A 13966-nucleotide genomic window follows, 5' to 3' on the forward strand; every position below is an offset into this window, starting at 1 on the left:
CAACTAATACTGGAAAGTCCTCTTGGGAAGCTCCAGATCTACTGAAAAGTTATTTTGTGACCTCTGTCATGCCATTTAATCATTTTAGGGCAAGTTTCATCATCTGCAGTGGCAATGGTACACTGCCCTTCAGCTCTTGAATTTTTCTGATTTTTGAAATCAAGCAGTACTGACTCAAATTCAGAGAATCTGATACAGGAACTCATTAAGATGACAGGGGAGAGGATTATTCAGAAATCTGCCTCAATGTCACACATCACTGTTCAAGTATAAACTGAAAATCATTCACAATAAGAAATTGTTAGAAACTCCAATTCATAGTTAAAGTAATTTGCTTTACTGATATAAATGAGCAACTACTTGCTCTACAAGTACTCTGTGGGTTTACAATTACTAAGTGTTGGGAATATTCCTTCAAATACACTAAACAGGAATCAAAATAACACCTAAAACTATACACAACCAAAAGGTAAGTGGATAATGCTGCCATTTCTGCAGTGTGTTTTAGTCTTATGGTAAAAAGGAATTTGTTTCTGTTGTGAGATTTTCTTTATGAAGTACCTTAATTTAAGGCAAGTTTTCCAAGAGATATGGAGGAAATAAAAAGCAAGTCCAGGTTTTCTTGCAGTAGAGCTGAAATGAACAGCTACTCCCTTCTCTGATACTGAAAGAGAGTACTTCAAGTCATCCCAATCCCTTGATTTTATATTTGTCCTGTTACAGATCATTCCCAAGAAACATTGCTAGTAGACAAGTTGCCATGTGAATCTTTTCCTTTTCTCTCTGCAGTGAACCAGGCTGTAAACCTGTGAACATTATAGCTGTTTTGCTGGCCTTTTGTTCCTTTCTGAAACTCAGCAAATACAGTTTAACTTTAAATGTTTCCTTACACATTTTTACCAAGCATAGGAAAAACTTCCTGGCAAAGTTTTCTGTCCAGAAGAACATATCTTTTCTGTTCTCCTGATGTTTTTTCCATGTGAAAGGAGATCATGGCTACAGTACCTTGGTCTTTGCTTCTTTGATCGGTCAATTAGAAGAGATCTAGATTTCTCCTCTTTACTTTTCATACAAGTTAAGTTTTGCCACGAAAGCCATACATTTATATTTGTTCCTTCAAGCTTCACGTTGTACAGGGACTGTCTGTGCCTGAATGGATAAGACTGTTTTAACACTGGGATTCAATTTTAGAAGGCACACTTTCTTCCAAATTTAAGCCATGTCTTTCAACCTAAATTTTGTCCATAATAAAAGCTATAATTTGGCTCCCATCTGCCTTACTCTTTCGTCTTATTTCTTAATTGGTAAGAGCGTAGTTGTGGAGGATAGCAGATTTTTAATTTTGGAGGACAATCTTTACTATGCACAGGGAACTAAACAGAGCACATTGATTCCAGTTTCGTGGAGAGTTCTTTAGTCTTGGCCTTTTCCCACTTGACAATGGGACCCAGAATTGGGACCCAGGATGTGGTCTCCCCAGTGGCAGTGGATCTCATCATATCTGTCATTGTAGTTGGTCCCGATGGCTTCCACCAGCTTAGTCAGAGTCCCTTTGTCTTATAAGCTCATGTGAGTGAAGGAGACTGTGGTGCAAGTCTTCCTGTGGACCCAGTGCCCCAGCCGGGCCTTTGCCTTGATGATACAGTAAGGGATGCCCCCATCGTCCAGCAGAGGGAGGGCAAGAAGACAACCAGCCTAATGGGGTCCACGTCATGTGCGGTAACCACCAGCTGAGCTTTCTTGTTCGCCACTAAGGTAGTGACAGTGTTTACGTCGCCAGAGGACAGGTGGTCTGTTGGTGGGGACGTTCCCTTTGCCAGCAGCTTTCCTCTCCGCCCGGGGTCAACAGCCTCTGCTTCATCTCTGGTCTGTGCTTGTGGGCCTGCTTCAGCAGCTGAGTAGCTGTCTGGAGGTCCAGGGCCTGGTTGAACTGGTTGATGGCAGGAGGCATCTTCAGCTGCTTACACAGCATGGCTCTCTGCTGCGGCAGCTGCAGGTAGTGGGGCCGTTTGACCAAACAGGTGAGGTCCCTTGTGGGCTGGATGTCCCGTCCAATGCCGAAATTCCTATCCTTTCGGCCCTTTCAGCAGCTAGAGGAGGAAGCAGTAGGTTTTTTTTTTTTTAATTTTTAAAATTTTTTTAGTGGGAATCTCTTAAAAATTTCTTCAAGTGCCATCATTGTCCTTCATGAATAATGGGAAAATATAAGATATTAAAATATCTTATTAGATATCCAATTGTATTATCTTTATTGCCCTACTGTGAACACAGAATTATCCCCAGGACATAAAGTATTAAAGTATATGTTTTTAAGGACTAAGAAAGGATATTTCTTCCCAACTGGTTGGATTAATGGAATGAAATTTAACACACATGAACTAGGGAATCAGCCAGACTTGGGTTAAGCCCTGACTCTATTAGTCAGTAGTAGCTGTCCTGTGTTGGAGATTTCTCTCAATCTGCACTTCATATTTTTTCAACAGAAAAGTGAGAAAAATAATAATCAATTTATTTATATAAGGATGCATATGTAAAGCTCAAATATCCCAATCATTGCATCTCACATACAGTCTTTTTATCAAATAAATGACATAAACTTTATAAACTGTATAATAATATTTTGACACATAATATTAATAGGAGCTTTCTTGGGAAAGATCTGTAACAGGACAAATATTAAAATTAACATGTAGGGGCAGGGTTTGTGGCATTGTGGATTAAGCTATTGCCTGCAACACTGGCATCCCATGTGAGCACTGGTTCAAGTCCTGGCTGTTCCACTTCCAATCCATCTCCCTGCTAATGTGCCTGGGAAAGAAAAAGAGATGGCCCAACTGCTTTGGTTTCTGACTCCCACGTGGGAGACCCAGATGGAGTTCCAGTTTTTGAGCTCCTGCTGGGTGGATCCAGCAAGTGATCATGAACCAGAATTCTACATTCTGGAGAATCCAGAACTGATCTTATTTTGACCAGTTTCTGGAAAGTACAAGTTTACTCTGAAACTCACTGCAGTGGTTTCAAATCCAGAATATAGCAGGCAATATTGTTCCTGTCTGATATCCAAGTGTCTAACCTTGAACTGACGTTGTTGAGAGGTAAGTAAATAATAACTTGATTATAATTTGAACTTATTCATGTTTCTGACTGTATCAGTCATCACTGCCATAAATATTATCTTCCTGCAAATTGTCAAGACAACATTATAGCGAAACTCAAAAATTCCATAAATTTTGTTTGACCACTCACCAATGATACTCTATTCTTTCACTTACATACATGGTTTAGTTTCTCTTATTCCCACTTGGCTCTCTTTGCACCTGGATAAAATTTGGCTGGGGTAGTAAAGGCTTATTCCAAATTTTTCTTCATATTTGATTTATATCCCATAGGATTCAGACCTGCAACAAAGTTCTCAAATGTGAAAACAGAGAACCAGCATAGCTGGTGAGCTCTGGAGAAGGGCTCGGTGGTGACTGGTAGCCCTGGATGGAGAGGAAATGAGGAGGGTTTAGTGTTCAGGGCAGGATGTGGCTGCCGCATCCTGCTGCTGAATGTGTTCTGAAGACACCCTCTAGGCTGTGGTCAGACTCCACGGAGGTATGATTAACTGAGCAAGATTGTTCTCTGTTGTGGTTTTGGAAAAACAACTGGGTAAGGTCACTGCGTCTAAAGAGCACATTTGTTTGGTCTAAATACCAGTGTCCTTCCATAACCACACCCACAGTTTAGATCAGGAATTCATTTTATTCCTGATTTACACGTATGCCCTGACTTTGAGAAAAATATACCCAAGGAGAAGAAAATTACCAGATCATCCACCATCCCCAAAAATCCTTTGGGCAACAGAGAACTGCTACTCAGTTAGCACATGACTTTAGCGAAACCACAAAGCTTGAAAATACTAATTTTTTCATTAAAGTGCCAAAAATTCAAACCAAGAGTTTTTAAACAGCGGTTTTTATATACTATTAAAAGCTTTATAATAAGAAACTTTTAGAATCAGGATGAAAGTTAATTATAGAACTTCTTTGGCATAACTGTTTCTATTTATGTCTTTAAAACCACAGAAGCAAATAGCGTAGGCTTTCCTAACACATCAGCATTTTCCTGATTTCCGAGTTCTTTGAAGCTGCTTCGAAACCTTTCCGTCGAAACCTCGTTGTGGTTGAATATTCCTAGTTCAAGGACAATTTCAGTTCATAGTTGTTAGCCCCAGTGTACTATCCTTTCCTTGAAATATTGAATCTCAAACTCCAACCAGACAAAAGATCAAAGATGTTATATTTCATGTGCAAGTTATTCAGGCTGTTTTGTATGTGTTTTATCTGCTTGTGATTGTCTGCTTTATCAGAAGTAGCAAAACATGGAAGAAACACAGTCAAAGACATGAAATATCTGTTGTGTTGCGTTTCTTTTCACCACAAAAGTGTAGGTATGACTTTTGGATTGATTTTTAAGAAAAATAAAAATTTACAAAGTGAAATAAACTGTTCAAAGCAAAAACTTCAACCTACTGTGTTGTCTAGGTGAATTGGATATTTTGGTTTCAGTTTTTGTCTAAAGACTTGGTACCCAGTTGAATATCTTCTCATTTGATTATTGGTTATAGCATTGCCTTTTCCCCCAATGGATTATGTGTTTTTTTTTATTTTTTATTTATTGTAATCTTTATTTTATAAAGTCATTAAGCCTTTGACTACAATGCAAATTAAAAATATATTATCTTAAAAATAAATAAAATATGAAGTTGAAAATAAGGGAAAGAAATAACCAGAAAGAAAGAAAGGCTGTGTAGCCAATCAGCAAATCTCCACCACACCAATTGCCTCAGTTGGCCTGGAGAGCTGACTGATCACACGAGACTCTTTCCAGCACCCAGCCTCACAGACACACCCAGCTGACCCTGAATTAATCAGTACCCACCTACACTACAGTTTTCAATCTTGGCTGCACATTAGAATCACTCGGGGAGCTTTAACAATCCCTATGCCAAGTAATTAAATCAGACCAATTAAATTAAAGTCTCTGGGGGTGTGGCCCAGTCATCAGCAGTTTCGAAAGTCTCCCAGGTGATTATAATGAGCAGCCAAGGTTGTAAAACCACAACTCTCTCCAGAGCACATTTGGGAGGTTCTGATTACCTGGCATTTCTGTTCTTTGTTGCACCCAGAATAGGGTAAGAGGCTGCCTGGGACTCCCAGAAAACTTTCCATTAAAAAAGAAATCCTTGAATTGGAAACACAGCTAAATAGAAAATAGACAAAACAGGAAGCGTACATGTCTAATAAAGTTCTGTAAGTTCATAAATTCAGTCTCATAATAAGGTACATTCTTCTCAAAGAAAAATCTTTATGTAGCTATTATTTTGTAGCAGTGAGTATAAAATATTTAATTCCCAATGACTTTAAGATTGAGAAAAAAATATTTTATACATTTCTGTAGGTGTGAAAGTATTACTAATGCTATCAGTGAAAATAGTGAATCTTGAATGATACCATGAGCCAGGAATTGTTCTAAGTACTCCATGAATACTTACTTACTGTGGTCCTCATGGCAACTAAGTAAAGTAACTAATTTGATCAGCCCCATTTTCTACAGGACACTGAGGCCCAGAGGTATTGTGTCACATAGCTGAGGTCACATCTCTAGCATGATGATGGAGTAGGGATGCATGCACTCAGATTTAGGTCCAGAATCAGGATTCCTAGGAACTCATAGAAAGGTAGGGAATGCTGCATATTGTGTCCAGAATTAAAGAGACCACAAGAAAACAAAAACTCCTCCATTAGGGACTTGTCTTAAGACAATAAATTCAAGTATAAATATGTCATTAGAAGTGAAATAAAATATTGAGAAAAAAAGAAAGCAAGTTGAAAGTCCACAAGTAGGGGGATTAGTTAAATTAACTGTGTCATAGCCATGTATGTTCCCACCAGAAACTATGTTGTAAAGTGGGTTTTCTCAGCACTCTGCAAATTATGGCCATGAGAGGAATGAGGGTATTTTTATCTCACTTTAGTATAAACAGTCGGGTTGGCCAGAGGTGACTCCTTCTGGAAGCTGAGGGCACAGATCCTCCACCTAGCCACTGCAAGAACTACAACAGTCAATATCCTGGCATGTCTAAACCACATCACCAAAGATCAGTTGGAAAGTTCTAATGTATAGGTGTGGGGAGCAATCCGGACTAGACTGAGTTACTGGAATTAAGACTTATTCTATGCATCTGCTCTCCCACAATATGGCACTGGGAGAGAAGTAAACAGCTTCTGCACAGCTGCCTCCAGTTCAACCAATAAACTGTAGGACTTGCTACTGATTGGAGGAGAGCAGCGTACTCGGCGTGTGGGCAGCCGAGTTGGGATTGGCGGAGGAGGACTATAAAGGAGGAGAGAGACGGCATGCACGAGGAACATCTAAGAGGAACATCTAAGGGGAACACCTGTGCAGCCCCCCGAGAGAGCCGGCCGGCGGTGTGCCGCTCCCCTGCGGAAGTGGGGAATGTGGCCAGGGGGAACTGCCCTTCCACGGAGGTGGAAGGGATAGTAGCCAACCCGGGAAGAACCAGCAGCAAACCCGGGGAGGGCCGAGCAGACGAAAGAACAGCGCAGGGTCCTGTGTCGTTCCTCCACGAAGAGGGGGAGCGACATAATGGTGCCGTGACTCGGATATGAAGCCTAGGCAGGGTTTAGTGTCGTTCCTCCACGAAGAGGGGGAGCGACATATAGGAATATATTTTACCACATGAAAATGTCCACTAGATTTTGCTAAGCAAAGATAATCAAATGATAAGTAAGGATGAGAGAATATTCCTAGTTGGTAACTCCATCAGTCCATATGTGTACATATGTGGTGATACCAGTTAAAACAATGAAGGACTTTCAGTTCATTTGATAAATAACCACTGTCTCCAAAACCCCATTCCCATCACCATCCCTACACAGGGCTTTCCCCAAATCTGGCAACCCTGGACCACATAAGGATAAAGGAACATAAGGATAAATGAACACTAGATTGCAGGGCAAGGGGGTGGTGAAAATGATTCAAGACTCTTTTTCATTCTCAGTCAACACTTACTGTGATTGGCTTGTACCCAAGCTTTGTGGATGAATAAATAGTTGACTATTTCCTCTGTATATATAAAAACCTTCTTGGGAGTGAAGAGTTTCTGAGAAAATATATTTACAACACGTGTTAATGCTCATTTTGAATTTTCCTGGATCTCCTATGCAACTGCTTTGATCAAGAATTTGTTTGCAAATATGAAAAATAAAGACCAGTAAAATAATACATTTAGATATAATCTTGCAATTATTATTGTATCTGAGTCCATAAATGCTGACATTTATTTACAAAAGTTTCACTGAGTTTCTAAGCGACAAAAAGTTCCAAGGCTGGTAGACAAGAGTTTCCACTGCTCATCAACATGATGATAATGAAGAGAGAAGATACCACTTTCCAGCCATCATAGGAAATCTCATGTTCCTATAGAACCATAGAGAGGTAGGGAGGCCCCATTAATAACAGGGATAGTGTTTTGAAGTCACACTTATTTTTACTTTAAAACAACAGAGAAATTATATCTTTTAACACTAGGTTTATGGACTAAAGTCTCACCCATGAATCAGGATATTTCAAAAAGTTAGTTAATTCTGAAATCAACTGTATATGGATTTCAAAACTTATTTGCACCAAAATCTATTTATATTTTTATCTCATTTTCTATGAACTTTTTGGTGTACCCTTCTACATACTTCGCAATGATGTCTTCCACACATTCAAATGAAAGGGCTCTTTTAACCTCCAATAGACCTGGTGCTTCCAGGTATCTCAAGAAATATTTTAAGATGCATTTCTGGCATTTGAGACCTTAAGATTCTTGAATAAAACATTGTCTGCCCCATTTTTTTAAAAAACAGATTTATTGATCTATCTGATAGGCAGAGTTACAGAAAGACAGACGGAGACACATCTGCTGGTCCACTCCCTAAATGGTCACAATAGCTGTGGCTGGGCCAGGATAAATCCAGGAGCCTGGAACTCCCTCTGGGTTTCCCATGTGGGTGGCAGAAGCCCAGGTCTTGAGCCATCTTCTGTTGCTTTTTGCTGTATATCATCAGGGAGCTGGATTGGAACCAGAGCAGCCAGGACTTGATCCTGCTCTGATGGGATGCCGGCCCTGCAGGTAGTGGTTTAACCTATGGGGCCACAACCACCCTCTCACCCCGTTTTATTTCTTAGTTTTCTCTTTGTCCTAGGATCAGGCTGGAAAGGAATTAAACTCAACAAGTCATGTTGTTCTGCAAAATGAACAGCAGAGAAAAATTGAGGATGGCTGCTGGTAGAAAATTTAGCGGAGGGCCGTAGTAAAGTCTTTGAGGGATAGGGCCACAAGAAGAAGAGACCCTGGAGGAATTACCCAGGAGAGAGAACCCAGAGTCTGCCTGTCTCAGCCTTCTGCTTCAGGCACTGCTGCCGTGCTGCAGGGAAGGGAGTCAGTGGTGTGTTTGTTTGCACAGGCCACTGAAAAGATCAGGAAAAGCTAGGTATTTTTTGTGAATTTAGAGTTAAGGTGTAAGAACATTGCTAAAGGGTACTGTGGTCATTCTGAAGCTGCAACAGGGGAGTCGGAAGACACAAGGGAGATGGATGCAGTTCACTACACCAGGCAGAGGAGAAGATGGTTGCTGGGCTGGCGCCGCGGCTCACTAGGCTAATCCTCCGCCTTGGGGCGTTGGCACACGGGGTTCTAGTTCCGGTCGGGCGCCGGATTCTGTCCCGGTTGCCCCTCTTCCAGGCCAGCTCTCTGCTGTGGCCAGGGAGTGCAGTGGAGGATGGCCCAAGTGCTTGGGCCCTGCACCCCATGGGAGACCAGGAGAAGCACCTGGCTCCTGCCATCAGATCAGCACGGTGCACCAGCTGCCGCGGCGGCCATTGGAGGGTGAACCAACGGCAAAGGAAGACCTTTCTCTCTGTCTCTCTCTCTCACTGTCCACTCTGCCTGTCAAAAAAAAAAAAAAAAAAAAAAAAAAAGAGATGGTTGCTGGCTGGGGCCTCTCTGAGCGCCCATGCACAGCATCACTCGGGCAGGCAGTTGCCTTCTACAACTATAATGATGCTGACCCAGTTGGGCCAGCTCCTTCAGAAGTTGGAAGAGCCCTCTGATTTCTTTTTAATCTAGTTGAAAATGAGAGTTACAGAGAGATGGAGAGAGAGAGAGAGAGAGAATCTTCCATCGGCTGGTTCACTCCCCAATTGGCTGCAACTGCTAGGGCCGGGCCAGGCTGAAGCCAGGAACCAGGAGCTTCATCTGGGTCTCCCACAGGGGAGCAGGAGCCCAAGCACTTGGGCCATCCTTTGCTGCTTTTCCAGGCACATTAGTAGGGAGCTGGATCAGAAGTAGAGCAGCCAAGACTTGAACCGATGCCCATATGGGATGCCATCACTGAAGACAGCAGCTTAACCCACTGCACCACAGCACCAGCTCTGAGTCCTCTGATTTCAAGCCGTGAAAAGAATCCTTGTTAACTTTGTATCTGCATGAAACTTTTGCCTACATACTAAGGCATAGAGGACATGCATTTTTTTTTATTGTTTTGAAGTAAAGATAAATTTGATTTAGAAACATTATTACTACATTATTACTGGGGACTTCCCCTTTTCCATGTCCAACATGGATATGAGAATTCCTTGTAGATTCTAGGAAATTGGGAAAGGACTCACTTATTTTTAGGTTGTCATGGAGACAGCTAGTATCCTTTTAACCACTAACAGTGGGACTTTTCATGCAGCTGGCTTGCAACTTTCTCCATTCCAGAAGACATAGTGTTCAGAATCCATCCTCTCCTTGTGTTCCATCCAGCCATTCCCCTTTGAAGTCTTCCATCCTCTCTGGAGTCCTTCCCAGGTCGATGCAGAGGTCACTACAGTTTGGGGATCTTATAATTTTTTGGCCTTCATTCACCTCTACTTCACTGGGTTCCACTAGCAAAGAACCTGTGAAGATTCAGGCTTTGGGAACTCGAAACCCATGGAAGGACTGTTGTTAACTACCTTCTGCTTTCTATCTGGAATCCAAACCTCCTCTATGACAAGGGTGGACAATGAGATCCACCTGCTTGTCATAAGGATAAAAATATGCAGAGAGAGCTAAAATAAATTTTCAGCACAGTTGATACCCTTCACATACTTTCTGTTGTGAACTGCTTTGGAAAAACACTTGGGAGAAAAATTTTTGTCCTTAGAACCCCAAAACCTGCAAAAACCTTCAAATTTCCTATCTGCTCTGAAGGCACTGCCAGACTATACCTGAAGCTGGATCTCCTAGTTAATTTGGGATGATATTGACACTGCTGTTTGTGTTTATTTTCAATCTATGGAGTCATGATACCAAAACTGAACTATTTAGCCAATTAGGTAGTTGTTATGAACTCATTAAAGAAATCTGCAAGATAATTAACTCTTCCATATTCTTTGACTTCCTGCTTTCTAATGAACGTGTGTCTTGATGATGACTCAGTTCCCTTGGTTTCAGTCATAATTATGCCAACGTCCTGTGCCATTTAGGTGGCTTAGAGGAAGAGCAGGAGTCAGATGTCTCTGAGGAGCTAGGTAAAAACCTGCCACAGTGGAGACTAGAAAACTAAAACAGAAGCAAACAGAAAAGCTACAATCAAGAACCCCTTAGGAGCAAGCTTGATAAACACTACGTGTATATATTATATATATATATTCATGTACACACACACATACACACACGCACAAAGGCATAATGCCATACCGTACTCATTTTTGGATGTTCTCTGGGATCCATACGTACTTTCTCAATATTTACATTTGAATGAATATATTGAATGAATGGTGTCCAAGTATCTGTTTGAATAAGGAAAGTGTTATTACAACACCTCAGTAATTTGGAACTGTGTGTCAGACAACTGAACTATCTGGAATACAGTTAAGAACTGAGAAGAAAACAAAACAGATGTCCCAGACTGCTTCAACACTGGGTACCTTATTTAGAAAAAGCATCATTTTCGTCTGTTTACCCTTATGTTACTTACATTTTAAGTCAGCCAGGTTTTTGGGTTTCTGTAATGAGAGGCCTTGAGTTTTCAAGCCAGAAGGATTTGGGCTGAATTCAACTAAGTTAACTCTTTTGAGGTCCATTTTCTTAATCTGTGGGGAAGGGAAAAATTATATCCAAACATAAATGATGAGAATTAAAGGAGCTAACATATGAAAAAAATCTAATAGAAGCTGATGCATAACAAAGTGGACTTTGATATTGACATGGTTTTTTTGTCCACTTCTCAGCCCATGGCAAATGGGAAGCAGAAGATGTGGGTTTCTTTGTTTTGTTTTGTTTTTTAAAGTGAGAGTTACAGAGAGATAGAGGGAAGAAATACAGAGAGCAGAGAGAGAGAGAGAGAGAGAGAGAATCTTCCAACTACGAATTCACTCCCCAAACGGCTGCAATGGGCTGCAGCTTGGCTAGAGGGAAGCCAGGAGCCAGGAGCTTTTCTGTGTTTCCCACGTGGGTGCCGGGGCCCAAGCACTTGGACCATCCTCTGCTGATTTCACAGTCCATCAGCAGGGAGCTGGATCAGAAGTGGAGCAGCCAGGACAGGATCCCATTCAGGATGCTGGCATCACAGGTGGTGGCTTTAGCCAGTATACCACATTGTTGGCCCCAGAAGATGAGGTTTTTAAAGACACACAGACCAACAATCACAAGAAATAACAGCTGCAGCATGACCAGATATCAAAATAGATAAAGTATCTGAAAACTTTCATGATCCTTAATAACTTTTGAAGCTAGCTCTGGGTCCCAGTAACCAAGAAAAGCAGATATTATTCTCAGCACACAGAGTACACCAAAAAGTTCATGGAGAATAGAATTAGAAAGTAAGTTTATTTAGGCGCAAAAAATTCACATGCTTGTTTATGAGGGATCTATATGATGTATATGGCAGGCATATTTTAATTCTATTTATACATGAGTCTTTTCATTACCCCTATATTTCTCAGAAGATGGTGAGCATGCTAGGGACTTTACAACTACTTCTACCCAAAATTAAAAGGGCAAAAAGAAACGATTGTGGGTATTACATATAACTTTGTTCAGGACAGATGAAAGTATATGTGTTGACATTTCAAGGACTGCATATATTTGAAGGGCTAAACTACTTACATAAAGCAAGGGCCCACCAACTTTTTCAGGAGAGAGTTAGGTGGAAATCATTTTAGGCTTTATGGTCCATATGAAATCATTATGGTCCATATAAGACTTTATCACATATTCTTATTCTGTGTGTAGTGCTTTCTTGTTTGTTTCATTGCCATAACTTATTATTTATTTATTTGATACAAGGTGGGGAGGATATACAGGGAGAAGGAAAGAGAGAGGGAGAGCAGGAAAAGAGAGAGAGAGAGAGAGAGAGAGCCCTTCTTCTGGTTTACTCCCTAATTGTCTGCAACAGCTGAGATTAGACAGGTCTGCTGAATCCAAGGCAGGGAACTCAATCACGTTCTCCCATGTGGGTAGCAGGAACGCAGCTACTTAAGTGATGACTGCTGCCTTGCAGGGTCTGTATTAGCAAGAAGCAAGAGTCAGAGGTTAGAGCTGGGTATCAAACTCAGGCACTCCCAGCTGGGACACAGGTATCCTAGATCTGGATTCTGGATTTTTGAACTGCTAGGCTAAATACCCATGCTCTAAAAATGCAAAAACAATCCTTAACCCACATCCAATACAAAAAAAGCCACAGACCAGATCTGGCCCATAGGTCACAGCTTGCCATTGTTCAACAGTGGTATATTATACAAGACTACAGAGTTAGTGCCTTTTAAAATTTATTATACGAATTCATGGATAAGGTGTATGTGTCTGCACTGAGTCATCAAACTAGAATGAAACTATATTCATGGTCATTTCAAATAAATGCATCCATTGGGATTTATGTGTATAGATTGACCTCTACTCATACACCAGAGCTTTAACCAGCCAAAAAGATAAATATTGGCGTTAACACTCATGCATGTCTGAGAGAAGAGTAGAAGTATATCACACTGTAACAGCTGGCATTTATTGTGTAGTCAGTATGTGTTGGGCTCTGAATATGGATTGAATTCTCTCCAAATCCATGTGTTGGAGCCCTAACCACCAAAATATTTGGACATAGAGTTTTTCAGGGTGCAACCAAGGTTGAAGGAGGTCATAAAGGGGGATTCTAATCCAGAGGGTATCCTTATAAGATAAGAAAACATGCAAGGAGTACACACAGAGAAATGGCCATGTGAGGACACAGTGAGAGGGTGGTCACTTGCAAGCCAGAAAGAGAGGCCTCACTGGAAAGCAGTCCTTCCAGCCCAACATCTTCATCTCAGACTTTCACTCTCCAGGACTGCAAGTATATTTATTTATTTATTTATTTAATTGCAGCCACGCAGTCTGTGATATTCTGCAATGGCAGCCTAAGCAGACTTATGTTTATTTACTTAAGTTAATTCCTAAAATATCGTTATAAAGAAGATCCTGTTGTTATCCTAAGAAGAAAAAAATCTAGGGTCAGAGAGAAGTTAAGTGACACATCCAATCTTGGGTAGTTAGTAAGTGCCCAGGTTGGAATTTGGACCTAACAATTTGACCCTGAACTTAGGTTCTGAATGGGTAGCTCGGTATCTTTCAACCCAGGTGAGGAGGCCACACCAATGTTCTCTTCTCCTTAGTGTTAAAGATGACTTGTAGCTTGATTACTTAGAGCACATAGGAAGAGATAATGTAAAATGGTGGTTTGTAAAGTGCTTTAGCACATGAGTACCTGGCAACACCTATAAATCTCACCCATACCAATCTGACAACTTCCCAAAGGAACAAACCAGAGCGGAAATTGAATGGTCCATTGCTGAGTGGCATGGATGTTGGAGTCTGCCCAAGGGAACAAATATGAATCATATTTTGTTTCTT

At 41.0% G+C, this 13966-nt stretch overlaps 1 pseudogene; it reads right to left on the bottom strand.

The window, feature by feature from the left end:
- Positions 1–1373: 1373 nt before the first annotated feature.
- The window catches only part of LOC100357551 (large ribosomal subunit protein eL8 pseudogene), a 47694-nt pseudogene continuing 35101 nt past the window's right edge, over positions 1374–13966 (bottom strand).

This window comes from Oryctolagus cuniculus, chromosome 2 (assembly GCF_051225735.1).
Source record: "Oryctolagus cuniculus isolate XC-2025 breed Fujian yellow rabbit chromosome 2, ASM5122573v1, whole genome shotgun sequence".
Lineage (NCBI taxonomy): Eukaryota > Metazoa > Chordata > Mammalia > Lagomorpha > Leporidae > Oryctolagus > Oryctolagus cuniculus.